The sequence below is a fragment of the Bombus pyrosoma genome, linkage group LG5 (genome assembly GCF_014825855.1).
Source record: "Bombus pyrosoma isolate SC7728 linkage group LG5, ASM1482585v1, whole genome shotgun sequence".
In the NCBI taxonomy this organism is placed as follows: Eukaryota; Metazoa; Arthropoda; class Insecta; order Hymenoptera; family Apidae; genus Bombus; species Bombus pyrosoma.
In genome coordinates, this window is record NC_057774.1 from 769,053 (window position 1) to 792,241 (window position 23,189).

Genomic DNA, 23,189 nt, shown 5'->3' on the forward strand with positions numbered 1-23,189 from the left:
TTAGGGTTCTTTCCCTCGCATAAGCTTTTTGTTGCTGTTAGATCGAGATTACATTAGATTCTGATCGCGTTTTTCTCCTTGGATGGTCTTGAGTTCGATCTGTTTTGCTTGAATGAATCAGGGTTATCGCGTATGGTTATCTTCCGAATTTAACGCTAAAGCGCGAGTGCCTATGTATTGTGCGTACTGCTGCGAAGCGAAACACATTCGTCTAACAGAATATTTTGAGCAACGCGATACTATTATCGATTGAATCTTTACGTATGAACATTTTCTGTCCATAACGTTCGTTATAATGCGGTTCGTTTAATCCGTAACTTTTATAGAACGTCTGCGAAACGGTCTCTTGATTATTACGCTATGAAGCAAAACAATTGAATTTGATTTTTATTCCGCGCTTGCACGTACGTAATATTGCGATAAACGTTAGCGGTCTGCGAGATCTCCTGTTTACAGTCTACAGTAATTAAGCGTGAATTAATTACCGTATGATTTTATTTAACGCACAAGCTTAAAACTGAAAAAATACGTTAAATTATAGTTAGGTAAAAAGTAAATTTTAAGTAAGAATCTCAATAAGAACTTAATTTACGAATAGCGGATATTTAATAACGTGTCTCGAACAGTAAATAATTTTCATTACACGCGATAAACACGATTATCGTATTACACCAAAAAGTAATACGCAAAATTAATAAATACGTTGAACCGCCGATGAATATCGCTAGAATATTCTGCATCGGAAGCGCACTTGGATTTTTCGTGGTTTCAAGGTAAGCGACTCTTTAGAATCGTAGTTAACCCTGGCGAGAGACTCGGCGGTTCAAAAGCGTATCGACGGGACAGCGATTAAACGCGGATCATCGCGTCCGATCGGCAGCTGTTAGAAGCGTGGACAAGAAGAGCCTGTAGCAATTTACGATCTCGTATCTGACCGCGTTGATCGTCGCCAAACGACACACTTCGATTCACCAACGATCACGATCTATGTCTTTATTAATCGATCCACGCGCGTACGGACTTCAACGAGGCGAATACGCGTCGAACTTGAAACCGATTCGCCGGTTACGTTACCTTCAGAAGCTTAGAGGGCAGGCGGTTGTATAGGAGAAGACGAACGTCGCTGGTCGATAAAGTCAGCGATCGAAAAGATGCGATGGTAGAGATACCAGAGCCAGTTTGAATTGACGTGTCGGGTGGTAATAAATAGGTTTTTTCTTTAGCGGATGTGCTTGAAGAAGGATTGTCGTATTTTCGTTCTCGATCGAAATGACGAGATACGCGGATAATAATTTCAAGCGTGGAAGATGGACGATCGGGTTTAAGAATGAGTTTAAGCCGTTAAGTGGATCATTTCTCAGATAGAATTGCAACCAAAGATTTATACGGGAGACTTAATTTTAGTTAAATTCGTGTTTTCGTTTTCGATCGAGGTATCGAGAGATCGAGAGATCCAGCGTAATAATTTCAAGCGTGCAAGATGGACGAGTAAGTTTAAGAACGAGCTTAAGCTTCTGCTGGGTGGTGAATCGTTCCTTAGACGCAAGTAGAGTCGCAAATTTATTCGGGAGACTTAAGTTTAACAGATTTATACTTTTGTTTCTTGATCGAGGCGTTGAGATAGTCGACGACGTCTAAGTGGAACATCGAAAAATGCCCTGATTCTATGAGAAATCCCTCGGATCTTGTAAACCCTAACCGAAGGAGAAAAAAGTTACACGCATAAAAAATGGGGAAAAACGATACTTAAACGGTTCGATCGAAGATTAATGTCCAGAACGCAAAAGATGGTTATTTACGCTAAATGATATTGAAATAATAATATATAAGTAGCAGGGGGCGATGCGCGCGAACCAAGAGGTCTTAATGAGATTGAAAAGTAAATGGTGTTATTTATAAGATCGGTTACGAAACGGTGTAATTTCGCGATCAAGCTTAAAAGAGAAGCAAATATACGCCGCGTAAAAACCGTTTAACCGTGATTGCTAACGCCGATAGACGGAACATGATCGTGTATAATTAAACGACGATCGCGAACCGATTCTTAGCGAGAACGAGGTACGCACAGATTGTACCCTTCGCCTGAAATTACTATGAAAAGAGAAGAAAATACGGAGAATAAAGGTTGAAAAAACTGGGAGGGGGGGTACTGTATATACAATGTAGCACAAAGAATCCAACGTGAAGCTGTATCGTCGTTGAAAATCAGGGGTTTCGTTGAAATAACAATTAACCGAGAAAAATGAAACAGAGACGAAAACGAAAGCGAAGCAAAAACAAGCAAGCTGATAATTTAATCGATGGCTTTTGACGACGTTTTACGGTGAAAACCGTTCAAAGAGAACGCTCCGTTCGTGAAATTAATTGCAACCAGCGTGTCGATTTTTACAAATATTTGAAAACAAGGTCGAGTTAAATATCATTATCGATGATTAATAAAGGGAGAAAAATCCTGACTATCTCAAGAGGTAAATTATATTTATCTGAAAAACTGCTCAATCATCGATAACTATAAAATTAAATTTATAGCCTATCCTGGGCAATCGAGTGTGCAAAGTAGTATATCGGAGACATTAAATATTTTTGAAGCATAAAATACCATTGAATAAACTCCGACTGATACGTTATAAAGTGCGATAACATTATGTTTCATTTACGTATTTACTTTCTTTTTACGATCTTTTTCTGTTCGACGTATTTGCTTCTTAAATATTTAAAACATCACAAAAATAAAGGAACATTCGCTACAATTATAATGAAAATCAATTTTAACGAGATCGTACAATTTTGTTAAGTTCTCGCCACGGAAATACAAAAGCAGCCATTGAATTATGTATCGATAACATTTTCAACGAAAGTAAAATACCAAAGATAGACCGGAAATCCGTAACAAACTGAATTTCGATTTACTGTATTTGCCAACCTAAAAAGGAGATAATTCAAAGTTTCAAAGATCTGGAAACAAAATGATCCAAAGCTTGAAATATTGAAAGATAAAATAGTTCAAAGCTGGAAATACCTGAAAATAAAATAGTCCGAGGCTTCAAATTTTTAAAAGGATAATATAAATGAAATAAATAATTTAAATTTTCAACCGCTTTAAACGCGTCTCTAAATATTCGCGGAAGATTACGCGCACGCTTCAGAGTGGAACCAGTTTGAGCGACGAATGAATTTATTATGCGTTAAAAGGAAAAAGTAGCGTAATTTTTTCTTCGAAAGGGAAGGACGTCAGCTGATCGCGAAGCATCGGTGCGATGGACGAAGACAAAAGTCGCCTTAACGTATTCAAGCGGCTCTGCTCTCTGACTAACAGTCTGCTGTCCAATTTCTATCCTCGCTGAAGAATGTTTGCGTGTCTACATAATCGCTATAATCTTCGCTCTCATTATAATTATCACCGTCCATTACGACAGATTCTATTGGATGCTCGGACCGTTGATGAAACGCGACTGTCTAGTCGACCGCCAAATCTAATTAACTTTATACCAATTATATAGGCATTATTTTTTACATAGACGATTGTTCTGTATATTTTTTATTTCTTTAGTTTTTGTTTTCAACGTTTCCGTAATTATCCTTTCCTTAAAATCCCTTAAATACCGCCGTCACCTGAGATACTAGGATCTGTTGTAGTATCTATTAATTAACCGATATAATCCACGGAAATCTATGTCTTTCACTCCTAATATGCAAAACATATTTGTAAATTAAATTTCGCTACAATCGTCTATGATTATATGATTCTCTAATAAAACTTCAACGTCTAAGAAAAAGTATCGGGGATATTCACGAGCAGAACGAACGAAAATTTGTCGACACGAATAATGGAATGGTCACGGTAGCGTCGCAATTGCCACACTTTCCCGAAGAGATCCTCTTGGATCGTGTTACTTCTCATCCGCTATTCGTGCCGTTCAAGGTTTCTGTTTTCCGGCGTTCTCACCGTGTATTCCTCTGTCGTACGAACGAACGCACACAGAGGAGCAGGTGAATGAGGGAAGCCGTTCGATAAATCTTCAGGCGCCAGGGTTGAAATTTTCGCCACCTCTCCTCTTGTCAGGACCTTTCTACAAAGATATTTTCGGTATTACCTGGCCGAAGATCAGATCCTAAAGATACCTGGCTTAACGAGCTCTTTCGTTCGTAGAAAGAACGCTTCTTCCATTTCCCTGTCATCCATAAAATAATGTTAATTTGTGGCCCGATATGTACACACCTCCGGTCGGATAATTAACGAGTCTGCCTCTATTTCTAGCCGATCGAATATTTTTTCCTTCATATCCTAGCGAACCCGTGGTTATCGTGAATTGAGACGATTCCCAGGTGTTCGAAAGGATCTATACAGGCAATTATCGTAGCAGTATCTCGGTTAATCGAGGCTTATATTTATCGGAAAGACATCTTCCTCGGTGACAAATTTATTTCAGTTTATTACGTCCTCTTGCGCCCGCTCAAAAAGCGGTCAACTCTACTTTTTGAAAGTTTTGAAACTTTAGCATCGAAGCGCTTGATCGATGCTTCTCTTATATAATTTCGTCAATTTTCTTTGCTTCTTGTTTCGTGGAGTTAACCGGCTTGGCAAATGGACGGCTTATATACACGTGTATCGTGCGTTAAGAATCCGTTCGTTCGAAACATTAGAAGAGATCGAACACTATGTTAGTTAATATTGTCGTATCATTATCGAAGATGATAAAAATAATGTTATCGTTATCAGACAACAATATTATTAGTGAATCGACAAGTTACAAATTACGGATTAAAAATGTCTATCGCGCAAAAATATTAATACAATTTTATGAACGAATAGTAATCAGAAGATTCGTAATCTATAAAATTTGCTTATAGAATACCAATCCGTAATTATTAGTTTCGTTTTGTCCTGTGCCAATCCTGTGCCAATCCCGTGCCTTGCATAACGCTTTGAAATCATTCACTCGCGTAACCCACACCAAAACCGCCTGCCATAAACATTCCAGCTACTACTTCCCATCTACTTCAACACCAAAATCATAACTCTGAAACTATCAAGCGAACGCCAGTGTTCGAGGTGACGCGTAATCTGCTCCTCTAAGCCGTCGAGGAATAAACTTGCACGGTAGATAAAACAGCCTCTTAACATCCTGTTTCGCGTTGTACCCTCTGTTCGCGCAGAATCTATCGAGGGCTACCAAAGAAAAATATCGACCACTTAATTTCGCAGACGATAGGCAACCGATAGGCGGTCTGCGCCGGTGTTATCAGAGTAATTAGTGACACCTGTACTATCTGGCTGGCGAGTCGGTGACGATAGCGAGCTGTGAAAAATATTGAAAGTTCGCCCACGAGGATCCTTTCAGCCGACGAGGATCTCTGGTTCTCCGGCGTTTCGTTTCTCTCTCTCTCTCTCTCTCTCACTCTCGATATCAAAAGTCCCTGAATGGTAGCGTTTAATTACACTTAATGACACCGCTGCTAGTGGCGTGAAACTGTTGGATAAAACGCGTGTCGCGAGCTGGGAGGCGCTACCGATGATTTACGGGCCCGATAATTTCATCGTTACGCGCCGAAACAACCTTAGCTGACCGAAGCGGATCCGCGACGAGGCGTTACTTTCCGAGCAACGCAAGCTCTCTCGTTTTTTGGAACGGAGTTTGGCCTGCTTGGAAGGTGGAGAGCGAAGATGGAGTTATCGAGTCTGCACAGCCCATTATCGTAAATGTCACAGGTTATCTTTTTCTGAACTGCACCCTTTCATATTTTAAAAACAATCGCTATTATCTTTTCGAACGTAACAGAGAGAAATATCTCATCTCTGTTTTTAATCGTATCTATCATACGATAAAACTCTCATTATTCGACATTCCGCTTATGAACGCTTTTTTAAATGTTTTTGCCTTGGTATTTACACGGCACGTTTTATCGTAAATGGAGTTTAACCGTACTTTGATCACTTGTAATCGAATCCATTTTAATATAGCGACTATTAACGCGGGGAATTTTGGATATAGCGTAACATATATAGAACATAATCGCATATGAACGTATTATATATTCTGTAGTATCGTGGACGAAAGGCCTAAGAGATATCAGGTGAACCATAAACGATGTCGTGAGAAAGCCTAAATGCCGACAGGCCCAACGATGTATCGTCGGCCCTTCGATCAAACAGTTACGCGGAAAAAAGGCCTACGTGATCCTGGCCACGAACGGTTGAGAAACACGTGCGTGGTGGGGTTATGAGAAAAGACAAAGGGATGCTAAGGGAGAAAGACGAATTAACAGTCGGTGTAAGTTGAGAAGTCAGAGAGTGTGAATTGCGTTGTCGAGAGTGTGGTCCGCGCGAAAGAGAGCGTTGCAATCGTGGTGACGGGAGTTGTAAATTAACTATTTAGTTGTCTTAACTATAGCACGTTATTGTATTTAGTTCACGTTAAACAACAATCGCTTCCTGTTTAACCAACACCTGTTTAATCCATTTTAAATAAATAATAAATAAAAATCCTATAATTCTATAATATATATATATAATAATAATATAATAATATTCAAAGGGTAACAATTTACAACATAATCCACCAATTCTCTTCAAATAGAATTATGTTCTCGGAATAATATCACGTTCATATAAATAGATGATCCGACCGTAGAGTCATATATCGAATCATATGGAATCATACAGGGTCAACGCGCAATTTTATCTACGTAGCAAAAGTGGCAAAAATTCCATACGTTACTCTCGACGAATCCGTTAGTTTCCAAAGGATCAACAGCGAGACGCGCAATTATTTTTTTCGATCACAGCATCCGATACATCGTACTCTTGACCTCTCCTACGCGGCCTAGCAGGCAGTTTGTTCTATTTATCCACCTCCGACCGGTTCGTTCTCATTCTCTCGCTCTTGGGTGCTGCTCAGCTGCTCGCATGTTTTCCCGGTGCACGGCTCGCATTGTCCGGTAAAACCGTATTTTCGGCCCCTGCTACAGGACTTTAACGAGCTGATCGCTATCAAGACTCACCGAGTTATTCACATGAGTCATTTCTACGGAACGGACTGGACCGTCTGTCCCTCTGCGTCTTGTTCTCATGGAACGTTACACGAATTAATAATCGTCGCCACGCTGCATTCCACGGCAGAATGATTAATCTTAAATTAATCGTGCGCCGTTATTTCTTCGATCTTTTTGTGTCGTATTTTACGTGGCAAAAAGTGGATCGAAGATTTAACCGAGACGAAAGAGAAGATTTTATCGGACGAGGATGAACGATAGATTTTTATTGGTGTAGAATAGATCCGCTTATCTGGCTAATAATTTGTTAAAATACGACGTTACAGATACGCCGTATCGAGCGTAAAATGGTTAAGAACGAACAAAAATCAACGAAAAAATGGTAAAACGAAAGATCAGTATTCAAAGTATTGTGTAAAAGTTTCCAGTTAGGTAGATTTTTCGCTTTATATTCCAAAAGCGATATCAAGAAAAATGTCAATCAATATTAAATATAAGAGAGCGACAACCGGAAGAAAACGGTGTAATAAACAAATCCCGATAACGTTGATCGAAACATTTTTTTAAACATCGTTCGAGGTATAAAGCGAAAAATCCATATAGTCAAAGTTTCTCGCGCGCGACTCTACATCCCCTATAAAATTGCAAATTTCGTACATGTTGTGGTTGGAGCGGCGATCAATGAGAGCCATGAATCGCGCGCTAAACGCTCGATTACATCGGGAATACACAGAAAGTCGGCCGAGTGTATAAATCCAACTGGCTCGGCCGGCGAGTACGTACGTTAAGCGTAATTTATTCCATATATGATATACACACTGAACGTGCCGTGCTCTGCACACGATTCTCGTCCTCTCTTTTCTTCTCCTTTCCCCTCCTTTCTCGCCCTCCCTTTTTCGTTTCCTTTGATACCAGCCTGTTCGCAGCAGAACGAGGCCGCGATCTTCTTGGGACCTTCTCTCGTGAACGCGTGTAACGCGATGGTACACGGGATTTATGGGAATATTTATGCGTATTTATAGGGCGTGGAATCGTCGATGTCCGCCGACGTGGCTACACGGGACCCTGTTCCTCAGGCTATGGTCTACCGCGTGGACCGCGGACCCGGATCGGCCCAGCCTCCGTAGTCCTCGCCGAATTTATAACGCGCCACGAATAGTTCCGTGTTCCACGCGGCCGCTCTTCTCACGCTTCGCGCCACCCGGACACGGCCACCACCGTGGTACACGTGTTTACGTGTCGACCTCACCGAGTAGCCCCGGTTTCCACAAACTTTCTGATCGACCATCTTCCGAGGATCGGGTTAGGTATGATGTACCGTCCACCATTGATCTTCTTCGAACCATGGGTTCGTGAGATCCAGGTTTCAGAGTTCCGAGTCTATCGGAGAAGGATGCCGACCTTTTGGAAGAATTCATATCGCTACGTAGCTGCTAGGAGGATTTGTACGCATAGCTATCTTGAAAGATCGTCGCGTATTTTTATTTTAAATAAGGAGAGTCGAACGTTAGCCGAAACCGCGCGAACCTGAACCGAACTCATTTTGAACCGAACCGAACAAATTGTGCCTCGTCTCGAACGAGACTCGCGACAACCAACTACCTGACGGATTAACGGATTGCCGGTTATTATTATGCCCTGACAGGAACACCGTCGATGTCTTAAGCAGCCCGTGTACCTTGAACGTTACACAGCCGCTTTTAGATAGAGTCAGATTTATTCTTGCGCGAGTTTCGTGGAACTCGCCGATAATAGGGCGGTTATTTATTAAAATTGGCTCGATGACGAATGCGGCAGCGACGTAATATGCGGGACAGCGAATAAAACACGGTAGCACGAGCCTTCCTATAGGTGTACTCGTGTACAGTAGGTGGAAATGATACAGCGAGGTCGTAAAGTTGGTCGGTAAAGTTAATTTACAATTTTCCACGACTGCAAGTGTAGTAAGATTATTCGAGGCAGGTAAGCTTCCACGTATTTACATTGAACTTTTCACTTTGCACGGGATAATCAAATTTATTGTATATCATCGGCCACTAGTCCTTAATATGAGACAGTAAGTCGCCGTTGTTCTTTGATATAACAACGAGGAAATTGAAGTTTTATTAAACGGTACTTCTACGATGAAGTATACGTCAATTTCGATCGATTAAACGTAGCGCCTTTAATCGCACAATTAACAGATACGCTTGTAGCAATTTTACAACGAAATGAATAGTTCGTCGAAGAAAATGGAAACGTATCGAACAGAAATTAGAGACGTTCGATTATTCTTTGGTCCGTTCGAAGAAAGACAAACGCTAATTAACGCTTTATTTTATGAGCTCGTTATGTCGCGTCCTCCTATTATACAGAGCACGAGGAAAGGCGTGATTTTAACGAACCGCTTAAATCAAAGCGTTCTGATGGCCGTGAAGACATTATACGCGGTTAAATTATGCCGATTCGAATTGGCTGGCGGATTCGTGACTGTCCTTTATCGTTCTCGGACGAGCACGCGTGGGCAGGCTGAAAGATCAGCCGGAGAAAGCGAAAGCTCTCGGGACACGTGGAAACGCGTGTCCGCACGATTTTTTAAACCGGACACCCGCTCCTGTGGTCTCGTTACGACGAATGTCGATGATTACCGCGTCTGGTACGGTCGTCCTTCGGATAGAAAGGAGCGAGTGCACGTAGAAAAAGCACAGAGTAAATGTATGTAATTTGCAACGCGATTATTTGCAAGCCTAGCCGAACGAATCGATTAGAAAGAAATTGAGATTTATTATTGCGGAAACTAACACGTAAGGGAATACTACGTCGAAAGAACTAATTGTCTGACACTGCGGAAAGAATGAATTATCCAATCGCTATAGAGAATGCATAGTCGTTTACGGGGTTGTAAATAATTTTTGTATCGAATCGATATTTCTACGAATTTGTGCATTAAGGACCCGATCCACTGAAACACAGCGAGCGAACAAACAAAAAAGTAAACAAATTAGCGTTCTAAGTGGCTTCTTGGAAGTTTAGTAAGCACATTCTTGTATGTTAGTATCAATTACAGCTTCCTCCTCCCCCATTAAGCCTCGTCGAACCCCACAGACTTCCTTAAGGCAGCGATATCGATGATCAGAAATCTTACTGCATTAAAGTATTTTATACGATAATAAATAGACTGCGTGCGAAAAAGTAGATATTACATTCTGTGGAGCGTGTTAAGCCGCAACTGCACGCTCATTTCCCCTTTTCTTGCCCGCAACATATGCCAACAACGAGCTACACAGTTCCCATACGGCGCAGCCACTTACGTCCCATAATGTTCCGAGTTAATAGTCAGATCAGTCGCGATAAATTCGCATTAACTTCTTTTCCCCCTCCGGCATTATCCACGTGCTCCAACCTCCGATGATAAAGCTAAGTTATTATACCTTGAACGTAACGTTGATTCATACCGATTAAATTTGTAAAAACCAGCACGCCTAACGCGATAGACTGTAAACTGTCGGTTAATCCCGTCGATGTTCGTTAAACGACTCGCTTCTGACAAGTTCGAGGAAGTCGTGGATTTTAAATCGTTCTATGTTATACGAATACTCGATCGAGGGAAGAGAGCAACTGAAGAAGGTAAATAAGTTTTTGGGAATTTTATGGAAGCGGAAAGAGTAACAAGGATGTAATACGACTTTTTTTTTATCCAAAAATCGGTGTACAACTACTCGATGCCGATTACATCGCACAGCCTAAAACAATCGAACTGCACCATAGAACCGTACTTGATCGTTGATTCGACTTTGAACAAAACGTGCTATAGAGCCTCGCTCGAGGTTTCCATTCGATTCTCGTCAGTTGGGTCGGTTAGCGCAAACGACGCGTTGAAGATAAACTCATCGGACGGAACACCTTCGGAATATCCTTTAAATTATCGGGTCCCGCGGAAACGTAGCGGTTGGTGGTGGCGAGCCGCGCAATTTCCATTATGCAAATGAAAATACTGTGGAACGTCGGCGCGAGGTTCGGTCGATCTTCGGCGATGATCAACATCGTGGGTGGCCGCTGGCTGATCCACCGGTAGCTCGGCTCGGTCGTCCAAGCTACCAAGCGCGCCTCTCTTTTCTCTCTCCCTTTCTCTCTTTCCTTCTTTTACCGTCTTTATTTCGCTGTATTCTCTAACCTCTTTCTCTTCCTCTTTCTCCCGTCTTCTTCTCTTCTCACCTTATTCCCTCCATGTTTTTCGTTCTCCACGGCTGACAGACGAATGAACGCAACGAACGGGATGGAACAGACAAGCGGCCAGCCTACGTGCGTGTAATTATCCTGTCAATGCGTCGGATTTTCAAGCCTCTCGTCGTCCTCGCGCGATACACCCCGCTTCGATTGAGAAATCTCCTCTCTGTTGACGTACCGCCTCGCGTAGCACGCGATCCAACGCGGAACCAGCACGGAAATATGCAAATTCGACCCTCGATTTCGTGACGTCTCACGCGTTTCATCCGTACGCCACCTCCACGATTCAGGCTGATTACGTTTTCTGCGATTAATTCCACGAGAAATGGCATGGGTATAGGTATCGAGCTGTAGGTGTGGGTTTCACTCTTTTTTCTTTTTTGTTTTTGTTTTTATCCGTGGCTTAGTTTGAGTTTTCTTGTTGCCGGGCAAAAGAGACGAGGATCGTCCTTCGACGAAAATAAAAGATTATAAAATATAAGAACGATGGTACTTCTCCGATAGAATTCGAATATATGGTAGGAAAAGGAGCATCTGCCAACAATGTCTTGCTAGTTGCAGCATTTTAGACTTTGAAGTCTTTCGAGGGCGAGGGGAACCGTGGCTCTAACATTAAATACGAAGACCACGGGGAAAGAACACGAGAAACGATTTTAAAATTTAACGCGCTATCAGTCATGGTTTCGTATCTTATTGAACGTTTCGAAAATATCGACAACTTATATCTAAGAAACTCGCACCTTTCGACCAAAAAAATTGTTCTTCCTACCACCATATTCTACCTACCAACTGACATCGAAATCGAAAAATCAACGATACTGGCTGCCAAAACCGAGTATCGTTAGCTTCGTTATTTCGCGCTGTATGGTTGTGCGATAATTAATAAAAAAAAAAAAGAAAAAAAAGAGGTAGAAAACAGCGTTATGCCCGTTGTACTCTGCCAGTGAAAAGGAGAAATTTTTTGGATGATTCGTAGAAGAGAAATTCCTTCTGGTTGCGATAAAAGCGAGTAATTATGCGCGATGAGGGTCTGGACGCGAAATAAGCGGTCGCTGGAAGAGTCATCTCATCGGTCTCGAGGCCCCTCGAGGTGCAGTAATCACGTTGTGCGATTAACTCTCTGGCTGTGGCGCAAGGTGTTTTTATTGCTTTTGCCGCAAAGTGATTGTTTATGATGGAAAAATTAACCCCTTTAGCGAGAGTTGTCTAGGCGCGTTGGCTCTCGGTACGTGGAAATTATTTGCGCTTTGAGCGAATCGTACGGTGAAGAAGAAATTAGTAAGGTAAAGGTACGTACCGATGAAATTTTTTAATGGCGTGCAAACATTCTTTCGAGTAAAATTGAACGCGACGATTTTTATCCCCCTCGACGATTCGCCAGGTTGGTTCTAACGTAGCGTCGAAGAAACGCGCGATTGCTATAGCGTTTCACGGTGGGATCGTGATCGATCGATCGAGATCGACCGACAGGCTCGTAAGTTATCTTGTTTGCACGCCGTCGATGCTCGTAATTATCTTAGCTCCGGTGCTGTTCTTTAATAGAAATTTACTCTCAAAGTGTGTCCGTGGTTTCGTCGAGTGGTGACGAGATATTAACGCGTTGCGACGGCGTATACTCGATCGCGTGCGAGGAACGTAACGAAACATTAAAGTGCAACTTGTTAACATTATGTTCTCTGCGTTCCAACGATATGTGGCAACGTTTGAAATGATAAATGATCCTTCCTACGATGCATCGCGCGTCATCTTTTCTGTTTCTCCTTCCAGTAGAGTGTAGCGAGAAAGGTGTGTGCATACCCGTAGGGCAAAACTAGTCAGGTATTTCGACATTTTAGAGAAATCCTATTTTCCTTGGTAGCCGGGTCCCACTAACCGAGATGATCTCGAAGATTTCTAAAATAAATAACAGTTTACTCGCATCTTTTACACGCTAGTATAGATATATTTGAATTTACAGTGTAACGTACATATCTGGCACGTTGGAAAACGTTACCTCTGTTGCCAAATGTCATCGGTATGCGTGTCAGGATTAAGATTCGCCAACTATGGAAAAAGACAGTGGCCGTAGAAAACGTAAAGTGTGTTTCGTTGTAGCTTTGAATCTGCGTTTCGATTAAACGAAGAAATACGTTAAGAGTATATTTCGATTTCCTAGGAATCGATTATCTAACAAATATTATCTTCTTCCTTAATCGCTTGAAAGATGTCTAGCAGTTTAGCCAGAAACTCTTTCTTCGTTCTCTCTCGTTTTACCGATACAAAAGAGATACGTAAGTACTTTTCGGTATTCAATTTGCCTGCGTTTTCCTCGATATTCTTCGATGATAAATGCGATAATTTATACCGAAATCAATGGGAATCGAAGTTTATCGATCGTATAGGAACAAGGGGCAAAAGGAACAGCGTAATGACTATTTATCTTGTTGCAGCTTTTGTAGACGATTAGAGACGCTATAAATCTGCATGCGCGTGTTAGCACAATCATCGTGCTATTCTGAATCGGTACCACTCGCATGAAACATTATTCTCGAGCGTGACCAGACCGGTAATACCTCGTGGGTACTAATCCGAAGCCGCGGTGCAACGTGCATCTAAACCGATGTTGTTCGTGTGTCACATATCTCACGAAACTTTGCTTCCCTTCGCGTTATCGGTAAGACGTAAAACTTAACACGTCCTGGCAAGTAACGATATATGTCACAGATAATTTTGATCGCAGTGATGATATTTACATACCGTGCATATTTACGTACAGAGTGATGGCATTATACGTATTCGCATATTCGAGTATTTGTTCCAACATTGTTAAAGAAACTTTTGTTCTACAAGTTTTCGCAGCTAGAGTTTGATAAGACCGTCTGAATTAAAATTACTATTACTAATTATCGTATGGTTAGATAATATTTTATTACTGCGATTATACTTTCTGTGTCGTACATGTCGATCCTACCGATACTGCTATCGTTGCCGTGTAATTATGCCATTCGGTGCTGAGAATGACGCACACGAATTACGATAAAAGAAATCTAATTTAAAACCAGACTAGAATTTCAAAATACATTTGCATCCAAAGATCCTCTTAACATAAAAACCTGTCCCCTTTTGTGTATTACGCCAGCGATATTACCGAGCTACTACTATAGATATAACACGATATTATAAAACTATCGAAACTCGCTATCTACAATGCGATCTAATATCTATTGAACCATCAAAAATCATCGTCCCCGATGTTACGCGATAAAACTATTAAAATTTCAAAAAAAAAAAAAAAAAAAACGACTATAAAATATCGCTGACGATAAAGCGATATGCTTTACTCCGTCCACGTATAATCTCATACCGCGTCAGCGAGGTATTAACGGAAAAGCCAAGGAACCTTGGCCCTTATCCCGATCCGACTCGAATCGGTTCACCGACATAATTCAAGCAGCAACATAAATCAGCCTAACTCTCCGGCTAACATCCAAACGAACCATGAACGAAGCTGGCGAACAAGCGTCTCACGGTTACCTCGTGGCGAATCGAGGCAAGGTAGAAACGATATTCTCGATCGTCTCGTCATCGGGATGGCTGGCTGGCTGGCTGGCTGGCGGGCAGACACCGAGCCAGACAGACCGCGAAATCGTTCCATTGAGGCGTTTAATCGACGAAACGATCCCGTGAAGACGATGGTCTTTTCCTGACCACGTAAGCACAGGCGCCTCTCGCGTTAATACCAGGGGGACGAAGCCGGGGAACCGGTACTTAAACGCGCGTCTATGATATGATAATGCGCGGCAAGCCAACCAAGGATTATGCACGTCGGTTCATGTATGATAATTTGGCGAGACAAAGCCACATTGTCGGAGCATAAATTGAATCGGTACCCTCTCTTCCTCTCGATGCCACCCATCCACCCACCCACCCCCACCTATGACCGATATAAAGAAACGCCCATCCGGGAGGGGAGCACGCACTTTGCAGAGCCTTTTCAACGCTCCAAGGTCTCTTCGGTTCTCTTTCTTTCGCCTCTCTGCGTTACTTTTCTCTCGTTCTCTCCTCCGTTGCTGAAGTTTTATTAATTCGTTCTTCGTTCGTAATTTGTTCTTTCTTCGATTCGGAGAGAACGCTTGGCAGAATATTTCCCGAGCAGTCTTATCGTCCTTTTCGAAAAGAGTATTTCGACAACGTTTCGCGTTTTATCTTTTCGCACTCGCTTTCGAAACTTTATCTTTCAGTGTTGGTACGTTGAAATTCGCTTGCACTATTTTTTTCCGCGACACAGGACGTAATAATCTTAATGTTTGACCTTTAGATCGCAAAATCGAATTCCTTCGATCTACGAGACGTAAAAGGTCGGAGAGGAAAAAAATTGATGCTCGGGGAAAGGAAGTGGTTCTTTCGTAATTTATCGATTCCCATAGAATGCAAGTAAACCGGGCAACCTTTGCTCGGTTCAGTCTAAGCAATGTATAAATAAAGACCCAGAAGAAAACGCGGATCAGCTGCGTTTCAGACGCTCTGGGGCACTGGGTCTTTGAAGAGGGTCTCGCAGAACATCGGTGATGATTCACGAGGCTCGCGCGAATACCTTACTTTTCCCGGTCGGATCTTTGGGAGCTTGTAAAAGCGTACCGTCTAAAGGAGGAAACGAATCAGAGAGTCATTTACGCTAAGCAATAATATTACCGTAAAGGCAGTTAGCAAAATAGCGTGTAAATATACTAGCTCGCAACAATTTGTATAATTACAAAGCTCAGTGAAAGAAGCGGTACAAATGTATTCCAGTGAAGCGAAAAAAATACAGAAAATTCGTATTATGTTTGCATCGTATCGTATCGTATTTGTTCGATAATTTGATTTCGTCAACTCCGATAAACCCTACAAAATCAAACAAACCTGTCAAAAAAGAATTCTCAAAAATCTATACTCACCGTCTAATTAAAATTCGATGAATCGCTTACAGGATAAGACATTTGTTATAAAAATGCATAAAGGTGCACGATTTATTAATTACTAATCGAAATACGCGACTCTGATCCAAGAAGATGTTCTAAATACCTCCAGAGCAACTTTCCGAAGTATCGTAATTTACAGATCGCCCGAAGCGTGATCCGGGGGCGTGTCGGACGTTATTGTGGCCGCGCGATTTCCGACGTAAATTTCCAAACCCGTTCCTCGTGCTAATCCACGAAATTATATTTCAGCTATGGCGCGTCGCGTTGGCTGGGCCAACCGTGACAAAGCTCGTCTCATATTTTTGCCGATTAACCCTCTTTCGCCCGGTTGATGCTAAGTTATGAATTTCCGGCGAACGCTCGCGACATCTCGCGCGCTAAGCGAGTAGGAGTGTTGTACGTCCTTTGTAGATTTCTCTATTCCAGCCTCCGATTCACCTTTCCCCTCTGATTAGCGATCGGATTTAGGAGACGCGTGGGCGGACCCCACGATTCGCGTTAATAATAAAGAAAAAGTCGCTTTACTAAATCCTCGCCTCGATGTTGCGCGACTATCGACGTCGCATTGGATGGCAAGGGTGCGGAAGAACAGGAGATTATGTCATTTATTCGATGCATCTAATTATGCAACTGGCGGAGTAGGTTCTTAGGAATTAATGAGCTTTTTTTGTTTGTTTTGTGCGAGTTAGTCGCGCAATGTAATATATGAGCTTTAAAGGTTGGCTTTATGGGTAATTTATACTCGATTCAGCTGATTTTTGGACGACTTGAGACGTGCAGAGAAGTCTATATTTTTGTAGTGACTAATCGTGAAACGTATTACGTAACGTGTTTTAGCGATGCTAGGGTCAGTCGTAAATTTTGGTTCCGTGCGTATCATCGTATTTTAATCGAGAATTGTGACGATATCGCTTAATTAACTCTATAGTTTTACGTATAGAACATACAGTATTATGTATATAGTTATGCATAACGAAGAATCGCTATATTTAACTTTGTTGGAAAGATAAACACTTGATATATAAATTTTTATGAAGCGAACGAGTGTTGCATAGAAACTTTACAAAAATTTCTTGTGTACGTATTTTATCGTTGTAACGATATAGATTGAGAATATGTCGTATATAAAACGTAAGTTGCTCCAGGATTATGATACTAGAAAGTGGATTGTTATAAAATTTATCGGTAAATTTACCTAATAGAAAAATCATTAACATACACGTAGTTAGTTGTATAAATACGGAGTAAAAGGAATTATGTATAATATCACGAAATTGAAAACAAGTCGCTAATTTCCAGCAGAAAGTTGATACTATTAGCACGATCGAACGGTGTTATCTACTGCCTGTTGATTAGAAACTAAAATTACTAATGTTCCTTAATAACATACTGAACCAATGCGATCAATCCTAACCATTATACGGTCAAGGTACTTCATCGTTTCGATCGAACTATAATAAAAACCAACTAATCAGACGCTCCGCATCTTCGCAAGAGACACGCATCGACGTATAGGAATATTCTATTACACTGTCTGCTGATCGCTTTTCCGATGAACAGATCCGCGTACGTAAAACTGTACAAGCTTCCCAAAAAATTTAAAAAAATTTACGTAATTCGATAGTCGATGAAACGCGGGATCTTTAAGTATTGGAACAAGCGGACAATTTGTTTTATCTCTGTTTAACCGAATAAAATATTGTACGAATAAGAGCGATTGGTAGAGTAAGGGCAGAGTAAAAGTTCTATTATCCGGATATCTTTATCTTTCTATCGATCCTGTGATGGGAGACTCGACCGTAGCAGTATTGCGTATATCGGACGAAATCTGAAAGATCAACGAGGATCGTGCTACGAGATTCGCGAACAAAAAGCTACGATGAGAGAAAAAGATCGACGAAGGAACGAGGGGCGGAGAGGAAGGGAAAATACAAAGAAAAAGTAGAATTAGACTTTCAAATACTTCGCTGTTCGGCGTGGACCACCTTCGTACGTTCGCATAATCGTGGCCGACCTCAGAAAGCGAGCAGAGAATCGCGGCCTGCGGCGGATGACGAATGTCCCGATGACCGGCCGCTGCCGAAAAATTAGCATAATTCCCGTGTTAACATTTAACCTGGTCGACCCCGAAATTTCGAAATTGGACGAGGTCTACGTGCGTGGGAATCCGTGGCCCGCGTTCCATGCGGGATGAAGAATAACCCCCTCGCGATACCAAGATAATATCGCGAATTTATGCGAACCGCTTCCTTTCTCTGGGACCAGTTATGTACCGGGTCCACAGTTTCTTCGTGGAACGTCAGCTTCACCTGTTCACCCGGCTTTCCACCTCCTTCGACTTTTGGTCCTACGCTCCTCGTGCATACTACGCCGATGTGTTTTATTGCTTTCACTGCGTCTGTTTTCTGCGACAGGTTTGAATTTTAATCTCGGAGGAAAGGAAAGATAAAGATATTCCTTTCTGAGAAATGGTTTAGAGGGGACTTTGTAGAAAATCATTGAATTATTTTGCTGGCCAGTTTAAGTTGACGTCCGAGCTGGATTTTATGAATCCGTTCTTTCAATGGCCGATTCGTAATTTTCTTGGCGACGTGTCAGCTATTTGGATAATTAAATCTACAAAGACGATGTAATTTTCAGATGTATGTACGTTTTGAAATTCGGAGCGAGACAAATATTTGTTTCCAAGGAACGCCCTCGCTTTAGACGTACGTGTTTTCTGTGACGACGCTTTACGTCGATCGGTAGAAGAAACGATATCGTCGAGACGAACAGATCGATATTCCTCTTGTTGTACGTTTCGCGTCTTTTCGCTTATCTATATATAACGCGTTTGCAAACAGATTTTCTAAATTCAAAAGATCGTTTAACTCGTAATCTTGTCGCTAGAGCAATGCTGCGAGCGAGTGTCCTCTGATGGACTGGAAACGCTACAGTACGAAAGACATCGACGAACTAATAAATATACGAGAAGAAACGTATCTGACTAACCTGCGTAATTGATCATCGAGGCTTACGCGTCTTCGTCGAAAGAAACGCTTTTAAATCGTCGGCCTTTTCACGCAATCAGGAACAGAACATTCGATATTTCAGCGATTAGACTCATTTTTCTTCTATTTTTCGACACCCACCATAACTCGCCGCCTCTATAGGCCATGACTGACAGACTTCGATTCGAGACGGTGACAACCTGGAGGAAGCATCGTGGAAACACAGTCGATGCAAAATATCTCACTTGGTGGCGAGAAAGCGAGCGAAACGTTTTCGGGCGAGCTTTCGTTTCCGGCGCGTCAACGCCGATCTTATCTGACTGGGCTCGATGTGGCCGTTGAATCCTTTTAATTAGCACCGGACGGGCTGGGAATGCTCGGTCCCTTCGGTGGACACGTTACGAACCGTTCTTGCCCGGTAATAACTCGGCTGCTCGTGGTCAAAATTTGTCCAAGATCGTAACACGGACGTTCGACAAGTTTCTCTCATTCCGCGGCTCTACCACGACGAGATCGGTCGTTGGCATAAATAACCCGACCCTGTCGAGGAACATCCAATTTCTCGAACGAATTTTAGGAGAACGTTGAAACGTTCTCGTTTAATATATTGGGTTTGCGTGACGAAATATTTTTTACGCTTCTTCCCTTTCTCTTTTTTCTTTCTAATTATGTGTTTTATAAAATAACCCACAAACTTGTCAGAAGTTGAAAAATTGTGAATAGTTACAGTTAACGAAGGATTTTACTACAGTGCCAATCGCTTTTTATTTCATTTTTCATACTATAAATCTTATCGTTAACGTTAACGATATTGTAGAGAAATATGCCAAGACTCGGTTTTTGAACTATCGAAGGAAACTTTTCTTTATCAATTATTAGTGGGAATAAAAAGCAGTTCTGCTTGAGAAAAAAATAGTATACGGAGGAACGTTTAACGTAAAAAGATTTGCACGCAATGAGTCGACGCTGGACGTTTAAAAAATACAGATAAATAATCTTAATAACTTCTGCGGTCCAAGTGTTTCCAACTTACGTATGCAAATGAAGAAAGTCGATTCTTTCCACCCTCGTAAGTGGACGTAAGTTCCAAAGACTAGAGCGTCTTGACAGACAGGAGAGCAAGAGAATCGCGTAGGTAGGCTGACACGTACGAAGAATCACGAGCAGTTCACCTTCCATTAGCATTGAATACGAATTAAATTAACCTGCTGATGGCGGATGCACCAAAGAACGAGGGAGGCCTCGAAAGTTCCTGTTACCACGATACACGATAAAATACGTCTCTTTTTTTTTCCTCACATTTTACGACCTGCAACGCGTTTCTCGAACATCGACTCGTCGATGATTAATCCGATTTTTGCCTGTTGTTCGCAAACACGCGACCATGGTGTCTTTATGGAGGTACAAGGTGCTAATTTTACATCGGTGTATGACCACTCTGTAGGATATTCACGCGCTGCAACTAATTGCGACTTAGACACCGCGTTGTTAGTGAGAAATTCTTAACCGAACGTGTCGTACTAGTTTGCATATTGGGTAGAAGCATCGTTTCGAACGTAAGCGAAAACACGTAAATCCTAAGAAATATCATATATTTTAATGCGCATACTTTATCGTATATTTGAAAACGGATTATTCGCCGTCTATATATCTTAAAATAGGCGTTCCTCTGCTACTTCTAACAGATATCGGATAGTATTTAAAACGAAAATGTCACCTTGTATATTCACACCTCATAGCCGCGCAACTATTACACGTCAGCAGAATCGCGTTGATAAAAGGACTCTACCCCATACTCCAAACGGTATTTCTTCGTTGCATCGATAGAATCCGCAATTACAACCTGATACGCGTCTTTCTAATTAGAATTTACTCAACGAGTATCGAATAAATTTCGTCGATCCATTGAACTTCTCCTTCGCGAAGATGTTTAATCGCGGAACGCTTGCGTTGAAATTGAGCGTTCCAAGAAGTATCTCCGCGTTTCTTCAATTAGATTCGTAAACGTAAGAATTCGCATAAAAATCCGCAGCCTAATTATCGCTGTAAGCGAACGATAGTTATTAATGTCATATAATAAGTCAGACATGATTACGCGATAGTGGCCTCTGTAGTGCGAACGCGGGCGAAACGCAAACTTCGATGCTAAGACAATTTTTAATTAAAATAAGCAAAAAGAAAGTTACCAAGTGGATCGTCAGAAACGCCACCAAAATCGTTTCGATTCGGCCGGTCGCTTCGACACCCACCGTACGCGATAAGTCTAGCTTATCATCCCGGTAACCCAGCGATCGCACACGACGATGGCGAACGCCCACGCGTCCGATCTCGCTGAGAGAAATTAAACGGGACTCGCGAGAAGGGAAGAGTTGTCCGTAAGGGTACAGAGACGGAACGAAGAACGAAACGTTGTGTCGCAAGCACGTGCTTTTTCGAGCAGCGGCCTCCACGCAAAGCCGCATTTATCTCCGCCGATAAGTCGACTGATCCCTCTCTCGCGCGGTCAATATGCGTGTCCACTTTGCATTGCATATGTGCGATACGCATAGATAAGGATTAAGGACTTACTAAGTGGTCCGGTGCGTGCGTGTGACACGTGGGCCGACCTGTTCCCACCGAGCCGCGTTATTTAGCGGATAGCTCGCAGGTACCTTGCACGCGCGCAAACTGTATCGCTTCCTATCTAATTCCCGTATTTATGGCGAGGTTTATCGAATCCCCGTGGCTTTCCCGTATCGCGGCCCTCGCGCCTCCTCCTGCGCTCCGTTTCATCGGCAATACGAATTCGTTCGACCCCGTTTTATCGCGTTTCTTCGGATACCGTGCGATGTTGCAGAGATTTGTCTCAAATTTGTTTCGTGGACGAGCGTACCGCACGACTGTAACATGAATCGGGTTTAAACGCGAAATTAGTTACAGATACGGTGGTTAGGAACGAAGATATTCGTCCGATCTTACGGACGAATGTATCGCAGTTGGATCGGTTTAGATCGCTCGAAGGTACAGCGTCGAGGTATGAGGTTTGGAATGATTTGATTTAAGATTAGGATCTACCAATTTGCTTGGTAAATAATGTTACGGCAGATGACGGAGAGATCTGTCCCTTTGTTTCATAAGCGAGTGGATCGAGTTTATAGGCGAAGTTGTCCAAAGGTATGGTAATAAGAGACGTAGGGATGCATCGTAGGAACAATGAGAGAATACAAGAAGAAAAAAAGATTACAACGTACATTTAAGTAGATCGAAAGGAACCATCGCGTCATTGTCACGAGATGAAATAAATGGCCCCACTGTCGGGATCGATTATCGATGAATCGCCGATGACTCGGCCGATCTAATCGAAACAGGTCGAGGATCGACTCCGGCGGCGGGGCCGAGATCGATCTGGTCCGCTAACTAGATAGATACCTTCGTGTTCAAGACACGTTGTAACCACTTTAACGTTTACATTCTTCTCGATCCAATCGGCGAACTGAATCGCTGGTAAGAGCGTATGAAACGGGCATGCGTATTTCGAATCACTCGGTCGTACATGTGCGAGACACGAACTCGAGCGTTAAGGGGCTAATCCCGAGCCTTGTACGAAAATGGGCGTATCGAATGCCTGAGGATCCACCGTAACCAAAACGAAAGGAGTTTTGAATATAATCGCATAGTAGGGAACGTTGTGCGGCAGAAAACGCCGCGAGTCACCGGTCGAGACCTATCCCAAGAACTTCCATGGACACCTTCCTCGATTAGTCACGGTGTATCGAGTGCCAGAGACCCATTCGCCACGGGCTGTCGAGTTAAAAATCTTTTGGAACGACGGGCAAGCTCAAAGAGCGAGGCGAAATGTTACGAGAAACTGTCTCGAAGATCTTCAACGAGAATAAACACGAAGAGTAGAAACATTGTTCGATACGTTTAAGTATGAGTTTCATTTTTCTAAAGGAGATTTCGTAAAGACTCGCTGGGGTTTCAATGACGAATGGCGTTTTATTCGTGCTCTGTATTACAATCCGATATTATCGAACGAAATTTCGTCGATGAATGAAATACTCGATTCGCTGACATCCTA

At 42.2% G+C, this 23,189-nt stretch overlaps 2 protein-coding genes across 6 annotated transcripts in view; both read left to right on the forward strand.

The window, feature by feature from the left end:
- Window positions 1-23,189, forward strand: part of LOC122567545 (ataxin-10) — a 72,309-nt gene that overhangs the window by 42,542 nt on the left and 6,578 nt on the right. The gene's annotated exons all lie outside the window — the stretch shown is intronic.
- Window positions 1-23,189, forward strand: part of LOC122567549 (protein Wnt-7b) — a 108,547-nt gene that overhangs the window by 27,484 nt on the left and 57,874 nt on the right. The window contains exon 1 of one of the 5 annotated variants that reach the window (XM_043726216.1): window positions 8,868-8,955. The exons of the other annotated variants lie outside the window; for them this stretch is intronic. The gene's annotated coding sequence lies outside the window, so the exon portion shown is untranslated. Of the gene's footprint in view, window positions 1-8,867; window positions 8,956-23,189 lie in introns of those variants that run through there. 5 annotated transcript variants of the gene reach the window in all.